The sequence below is a fragment of the Cavia porcellus genome, unplaced genomic scaffold (genome assembly GCF_034190915.1).
Source record: "Cavia porcellus strain 051 isolate PalLab524CR breed Dunkin Hartley unplaced genomic scaffold, mCavPor4.1 scaffold_21, whole genome shotgun sequence".
Lineage (NCBI taxonomy): Eukaryota > Metazoa > Chordata > Mammalia > Rodentia > Caviidae > Cavia > Cavia porcellus.
The window spans coordinates 57,179,440-57,188,100 of NW_026947504.1; the positions used below are offsets into that span (position 1 = coordinate 57,179,440).

At 38.4% G+C, this 8,661-nt stretch overlaps 1 pseudogene; it reads left to right on the top strand.

Annotated features, from left to right (window-relative positions):
- The first annotated feature begins 440 nt into the window (after nt 1-440).
- On the top strand, nt 441-2,049 carry LOC100730772 (histone acetyltransferase KAT2B-like; annotated as a pseudogene).
- Nucleotides 2,050-8,661: the final 6,612 nt, after the last annotated feature.

Here is an 8,661-nt window from a genome sequence, read left to right on the forward strand (position 1 = left end):
AATATTAAAACTGTAAGAGGGTAGTTTCCAGATTAAGTGCAAGTGTTCTTACTATACTAGAAGATTAATGAAAGAATTAATAAAAATAAAAATAACAGAGAAAAGAAGCAAAGAGGAAATGTAACTTTAAGTAAATTAAAAAATAACTCATCAATGTATGTAAGTAAGGTATTGATGTGTAAGTTGTACACAGAGTGGGACATTATGTTGACATAGAATGACAGTAGAACTGATGAGGAAAGAGCTCCAGAGCATGTTGTTGAGTGAAAAAAGTCGGTTGTCCAGAACTTATGTAACATCCAAATTGCCTCTGTGTGTTCATAGACAATTCTATTTGTGGTTGTACTGGTAATGTTTACTTTTTCTGTATTTTTCTATGTTGTTTATAGTGCACATGCATTATTACAAAAATAATAAAGTGACTGTATAAGACATTTGCTATGACTTTCTGTATAACAGAACATATCTGGAGGAGGTGGGTGGGCGTGGGTGGGGCGGCAGCCTCCTGGGTCCTGTTGGGATGTAGGCCTGCCTCACTGTGCACGGTCGCCACCTTGAGCGTGTGTCAGAGGAGCAGAGGAACAGACTCCTGGAACTGTGCTGGAGGCCGAGTGTCCCTCCACCTGTGTCCCCACCAAGAAAGATGCAGATGCCTGACAAGTCGGTTTCTTTCTAAACTCTTGAGAAAGTCTGTTTTACAAAAAGGAAAACCTGTGGTTGAAGGCTGTTTGGACAAGAAACTCCCATTTGGACAGCCTAGTATTGAACAGGGTGTAAAAAACTTCATTCGGAACCAATTTAGTTACCTGTCATCAAAAGAAAGGCAAACAACAGCTGAGTTCTCTTCCAGAACCAGCCAGCTGCAATCCAAATAGTTACCAGTCCGCCTCCTGCGGCTGGGACAGTTTCATACAATTCAAATTCGTCTTCCCTAGAGGCAGCCAAGTCCTGCCACAAAGCCTCTTCTGGGTTGGAGGCAAATCCAGGAGAAAAAGGAGCATGACTGAGTCTCATGTTCTTGGAGGAGGCCAAGAGACAGAAAGAGCACAGGGGTGTGACTGAGCTTCACGTGGTCGGCAATTCCCCGACCCAGAAGCCAAACATGGAGATCCTGATGTGGCCGATTGGCCTTCAGACTGTTCTCTCCCAGCAGGCTCCTCCAGTGCCCGAAGAGCACATCACTGGCTGGTTTTTGACCCCAAACACGAAACTGCTTTAAAGATGGTTGTGCCGTTGGTGGTGCTGTTTCTGTACATTCCCATTTCAAGGATTCACAGAGATTGTTTTCTGCGCTGTTACCTCAGATGAGCAAATCAAGGGCTATGGAACTCACCTAATGAATCATTTAAAAGATATCACATCAAACACAACAGCCCAAGCTTCCTCACGTGTGCAGTGAATATGCAGTTGGATACTTCAAGAAATAGGGTCTCTTCAAAGAAATTAGATTACCTAAAACCAAATATGTTGGCTACAGATAGGATTATGAAGGAACCACTTTATTGAGACGTGAGCTAAACCCACGGATTCCACACACCAAATTTTCTGCCTTTGTTAAAAGGCAGGAGATAATTAAAATTCTGATAGAAAACAGGCCCACATTCTAAAAATCTATCAGGATTTTCGTGTTTTAAGATGGCACTTGATAGATTCCTGTAGAAAGGATTCCTGCAATTAGACAGGTTGCAAAACTGAGTGGAAAAGACAGAAGTAGACTCCAAAGATGCTGCTTAGCTTCACAGCACACTGAAGCGCGTCCTCCAGCAGGTGAAGAGCCATCAAAGCGCTTGCCTTCCATGGAATCTGTGAAGAGAACAGGATCTCTGGATATTGTGGAGTTAGAAGCTCCCCATGGACCTGAAAACCATGAGCGAATGTCTCAAGAATAGCTAGCATGTGTCTAAGAAATTACTCATGGCTGATTTATAATGAGTCTTTACCTACTGCAAAAAGTACAAGCCCCCAGAGAGCGAGCACTACAAATGTGCCAGTATCCTGGAGAAAGTCTTCCTCAGTAAGACTAAAGAAGCTGGATTAATTGACAAGTGATTTTTCTTCCCTTGGTTTCTTAGAAACTCATCAAACAGTGCAAGTTGTTTAGATTTTAAAGCAAGGTCGGTGGATTCTTTTAGAGAATGGGACAGAATGTGTTGAGGAGGCTTGTAATAATTAGCACTTGTGAAAAATGAAAAACTTGCTTTTCAGACGTATTTAAATTGAAGTTATGGAACATTCTGTCTTATGGAGTAGATTTTAATCTATTTACTCCTCTTATGTAAATTTTCTATGTTGTGTCTATTAACCAGCTATCCTGTGATAGATGATCGGGAGTTTCCTCAAAACCTGTATAGGAGGAAACTGCACTTGCTATCAAGATTTGGAGGAATCGAGAAAATTTTTAGACCATGAATATTTCCATTTTTTTCTAATGGAATATGAGAGTTTATTTTTATTTTATTCTGAAGGACTTTAAGGGATACATGGTTTTTAAAAAGCCCATAGAAAGTAAAATATGTGATGGTTGAAGTCTCTTTGTAGACTATATATGTGTGTGTGTGTGTGTGTGTGTGTGTGTGTGTATGTACATAATTAAAGACTCATCTAGATGAGGTGGTTTGAGCAGTTCTGAAAAATAAAGTTCCACAAAAGCAATTACTTTGATTCCTAAGGGAGAGATTGTAAATGATGCAAACTGTTTTATAATGCTGGGCTTTGATAATATGACTACTTACAATGAAGTTGTGAGCAGAGTGTGTAGCCAAATGTGTGATTTGTGTTTGACTTTGCTTATGAAAGCCATAAATTCCAAAGAGCAATTTTTCAGGCCATAAAGGCATAAACTAGAAAAGGCTTCAAATGGAGCCAACAAATTTTAATAGGAAAAGATATACAGTCTGGTGAATTCTTATTTTAATAATAGGATTTTTCTCTGATATGCATAACCCCATCAGTGATGTATATGTAAACTTTTTGTCCCTTTGTACCTCCATAATTGAAGTGAATTAAATTCCCACCATCGGTTGCTATCAGCATTTTAACACCTACATTGCTGTATAGGTCACAGTTACATCCCACTAAATCCATCACATAACGCTACTAACCTGTTATGGGAATCCAGCTTAGTGGGATGATTTCCTGATTATGCTATATAGCAAAGTGGGACATCAGTCACCACAACTCTGGAAAAGTTAATACACAGCTATGTTGATGGATTTGACACTAATTTTTATGATGCAAACTTATAAACTGATTTTTGTAAAAGATGAAGTGTTTTGTGTGGTTTTTTGTTTGTTTTTTGTACCTGGGATCAAACTCATGACCTCATTCTTGCCAGCCAAGCGCTTATGCCACAGAGTTAAATCCCCGCTCCAAAAGATGAAGTTTTAAAAATGTATTTAACTTACTTTTATATCAGTATAAATTAAAATGTATCATTAGTAGCCATTAAAAGTTGCCCCATAAAATCTGCATGAAGGCAGATACCGGCAGGTGGCAGTTGGGTTGGAAGTGTTCTTTTGATCTGTGAGTGATGTTGGGAATGCTCACACTGAGGAACACCTCTTTTTAAATATAAGCAAGCACCCCGAGCGGTCTTAAGGCTTCTGATAGAGAATGATGAGTTTGGATTAAGTATCATGGACTGGTTTTAAACAGAGCTTTGTAGTGAATTTTCTCAAGCATCTGTCCAGGTTGGTATCCTGTGAAAATCTGTTATTTTCAGGGTAGACATTTTTATAGAGCATTGGCTTTAAAATCAGATTTTCTTCTATATTGAAAGCATTTTATTAATATTTTCTTATAGATATTGTTCAATAAAGCTGAAGTAGGACATGTGGTTTTTGCAAATGCTTTAACAGCTGATAAAATTTTACATTCGTAAAATTAATATATCATACTGGTACAAAATTGTTTTAAATTGTATTTTGAAAAGCTCCTCCTCCAAAAGAAAATACTTATAAAGTAGTATGCTTTGCTAAACATACTTCATGCGTTATTTGTGTAGTTGCCAAAACAATAACAAAACCCAAGACCAAATTCAAAGATAATTAAAGTATTTGTTGGTAGGAAATTTTTGTTTGTTTGAGGCAGAGTCTTACTGTGTAGCCCTCACACTCACAGTGACCCCCTGCCTCAGCCTCCCAAGCGCTGGGATTACAGGTTTGTACCTCCACACCTTGCTCTGAAGTTCTCTTTTATAAAGCGTTATTTAATGTTACATCATCTTACTAGTTAAAAGGTCAGTTTATTCTGGCTAACTTATAAATTATGAAATTCTTCAACCTGATTTCTAAATTCTTTCCAAACCTTCTTAACCCATTTCAACTTTCCACACCCTTCCATGTTAATGTTTTTGCTCTAAGACATTACTGTCAAAATGAAATCTCTTTGAATTAGGAATACACTGTAGTCATCAGCATAGTAACTTTCTTTTGCAATGACAGTGTATAGATAAAGTTTAAAGTAGATTCTTCTGAACAACATCATTTAGAGCTGCACGACTTTAGCAGTAACATATGCTTTTGTCCCCTTGCAGAACAGGGTATTTTATACCAGGGCTTTGCACATAGGAGACAAGTCCTCTACCATTAAGATCTGTCCCTAGCCCCAAATGCCTCTTTAAACACATTTTAAGTACAATTTGGCACACCCAGAAACATAATAGTAAATTAGGCAATTAAAGGACTCTTCATTATGGAAATTTTCACATTTACACAAAGATAGAAAAGGGTAACAGCCCTTCTCCCTCAAGTACTCCACACCCAGCTTCAATGAGTAGATGACAGGGCGAGAGCTGATGTCTGCTTATCTGGTTTCACCTGTATTCCCTGTTCCTCCACTTCTCTTTTCTCATAGAACAACGTGAGGGAAATTCCAGAAATTCTGTCATTTTCTCTAGCTTTGTTTTTCTCTATAGTCATTACACCATTTCCATCCTACAAGTAATGACTTCAGATTAGGGCTTAAGTGATGCTGGAGAGAATGTTAGACTTTAAAGAGCCAGAGGTTTCCAAGAGAATTTGTCACCAGCAATCTTTAAGTACAACTTTATGTTTGACAAAACAACACAGTGACAAGCATAGACAATTTTCTATGCTAGAGTGTCATGGTTCAGATATGAAAAGTCCCTAGACAGCTCATGAAGAGGCTTGGTTTTCACTGCAGCAATGTTCAGAGGTAGAGATCTGGGGGAAGTGGTGGGATTGTATGCTGGGATAACTAGATATCCAGATGCGAGAGGAGTAAGTTAGATTCCTTCCTTACACCATACATAAAAACCAACTCAAAGTTAGACACAAATATATGGCTAAATTATAAAACTCTTATTGAAAGCATAGGACTAAAGTTTGAGACCATGGTTAGCCAGGGGTTTCTTAGATGTGAAGCCATATGTTAGATATTTTCAGCACAAGCAACACAAATGGACACATTGGACTTCATCAGACATTGAAGCACAAGTTGAAATTTTTAGCCAGGCGTGGTGGCACATACCTGTAATCCCAGCACTCTGGGAGGCTGAGGCTGGAGGCCTGAAGTTTAAGTGTAGCCTGGCCAACTTGGTGACTTAGTGAAATCCTGTCTCAAAATTACAAAGAATGAAAGAAAGGAAGGAAGGAAGGAAGGAAGGAAGGAAGGAAGGAAGGAAATAAGCCTACTGATGTAGCTTGGTACAAAGCCCTTGGCTCAACAAAAGTTAAAACTTTTATGCAAGAAATGCTATCAGAAGAATGAAAGCAACTCACAAAATGCGTGAAATATTTGTAAGTTATATATCTAATGATGGCAGACATATCCCAAATACATAAAGCTTTCACAACTCATAATAAAAGGTGAAATGACCTTTTATTATGTAGGCAAAGAATCTGAGCAGACATTTCTTCAAAGAATATATACTACCCAGGCATGGTGGCACATGCCTGTAATCCCGGCACTCCGGAGGCTGAGGCAGGAGGATTATTGTGAGTTTGAGACCAGCCTGAGCTACACAGTGAGTTCAAATCCAGCCAGGTGCCTGAACTGCATAGTGAGACCCTGTCTCAAAAAAAAGAAGAAGAAAAAAATAAAAGAATATATACTAATAGACACTCAAAAAAGCACATAAAAAGATGCCTAACATTAAATACCAGGGAAACAGTAAAAGTGAAATCCTCAGTGAGATGCTACATCAACTGAAAGGACTATGATTTGAAAAGACAGATGGGGGCTGTCAAAGTTGCAGAAGAACAGAAACCCTCGCACATGGTTAGTGGAGAGGTAAATGACGCAGCCACTTTGGAAGACAGCTTGGCAGTTTCTCAGTCTTTTTTTGCCCCTGGTGCTGGGATTTGAACCTAGGACCTCGTGCATGTTAGGCAAGAGCTCCACCATTGAGCTGTACCCCTAACCTCTTCAAAATCTCAATCACAGAATTTTTTAAACAAGTGATTTTATTATTAGAAAAATAAAAAAAATTCCACGTAAAAACTTGTTCACAAATGGTCCCAGCAGAATTGCATTCATAATAACCAAAAAGTAGAAACAAAATAATTTCTAACATCTGATGAATGGGTGAGTAAAAAGTGGTATATCCACATACTGGACTACTTTTTGTTAATAAAACAAGAATGAACAGGGATACATTCTACAACATAGAGGGACATTGAATATTTTAAGGGAAGGAAGCCAGTCCTAAACTGTGTGATTCCATTTATATGACATGTCTAAAAAAGGCAAATTCATAGAGATGTAAAGTACATTAATAAGCCCCTAGGGCTGAGGAGTTTGTATATTTGTGGGAGGAGTGCAGAGGTATGGATAATCGGTACAGATTTTCCTTTGTAGGGGATGAAGACACTTTAAATTTAAGGTGATGGTTGTGCAATTCTGTAAATATAATAAATAACTAAATTGAACAGTCTAAGGAATAAGTTATATCTCAAAGGAGCTGTTAAAAATGTACAAGTAGGTGGTGCATGTCTGTGATCCTGGCACTCAGGAGGCTTTTCCAAAAAAAAAAAAAATTACTAGTAATACGTAGGTATAATGATGTTCATGAAATGTTTGGAGATTTTGCACTGGCACCTCGTGTACCTCTCTGGAGGCCAAGCTGTCCCTACATGCTTCTTTATATTCTCTGCTGTGTTATTCATGGTCACAAGCAAGTCAGTACAGTTTTGACTGTCGGCTTTTAGCTGCATTACTCAATCTCACTAAAAATATATGAGCAAAATACAGGTTGGCCTTATGAAATAAGAAGCAGAGATGCTGACAGATGCAAAAGAAGGAACTTAAAATACAGGCTGGACCACTGCCTGGAAGGAAATAGGGAATTTATAACAAGAGTGGGATTTACGTGACGCTTCAGCCAGGAACAGAGAGGCTGAGCTGCCCTCCCTTCTGAGTGGAGGCTGAGGCAGCCACGCGCTGCTCCTGAGTCACCGGGTCACTGCGGGCGGTGAACCAGTGGCCCCACTTTCTGGCCACCCAATCCCACCTGGGGAAGGTGACCGATCCATGTTGGGGCAATCAGACCCTCTTTCCTTCGGACCTGGGATTAGGATTTAGAGATCTGTTCCCTAAAATAATTTTAGGACAAACTCTAAAAATTTTCATTGTAAACCTACAATTATTTGCAAAGAAAGTGGTTTACTGAGTTCTATAAATACTCATATTTAAAAACAATCAAAAAACTACATCACTTTTTAACTCTTATCCAGTGCAATCTAAATTAAATCTATTAAACCCATCCACTATCTATCCTCTATTATCTATGTATCTATCTTCTATCTATCTATCTATCATCTATCTATCTATCTATCTATCTATCTATCTATCTATTATTCATTTATTTGAAATAGTCTTGCTATGTAGTTCAGGCTGGCCTTAAACCTACTATATACCCAGGCTGGCCTCAAACTTGTGGCAATCCTGCTTCAGCCCATTAAGTGTTGAGATTAAGGGCATGCATACCATGCCTGGTGATAACATTTTTTAATTTTATTTTTTGATGCATTTTTTTAAAAAAAGGAGAACAAGGGGGGTGGGGATTTAGCTCAGTGGCATAAGCACCTGTCTTGCAAGCAGGCGGTCGTGAGTTTGATCCCTGGTACTGATTAAAAAAAATGAAAAAGACAAAAAAAAAAAAAAAAAAAGGAGAACAAGCACTTTATTGACAGGAAAATATTTCACATCATTTTTTCCTTAAACCTATATTTCCATTCCAAATTCTCCATTTTTTATTGATCACAGTTCCATAATTTTCCAGAACCAGCCAGGCAGTTGTATGCACCTATAATCCCCACACTCAGGAGACTGGAGGACTGCTGCAAGTTTGGTGCTGGCCTGGGCTACATGGTGAGTTCAAGGCCAGCCTGAACTACATAGTGAGACGCTGTCTCAAAAACAAAAACAAACAAAAAAGAAAAAAACATACTTTTCCAGAACCAAATTGCTACATAAGTTGAAATTAAAACTTGCAACATTTATAGAGACCTTAAGGCTCTTAGGTGCTTTTAAAATTTTGTTGGTACATTTTAGATATACATAAAGATAATGTTCATCATAGGAAATCTGTACCTGTGCATGACAGATCTTCTTTCTTCTGATCCACATTCCTCTCCCCTCCCTTCAACCCTTCTTTCCCTCTTTATTTATGAAAGTTTTGTTTCCATTTTTTCCTCTTTT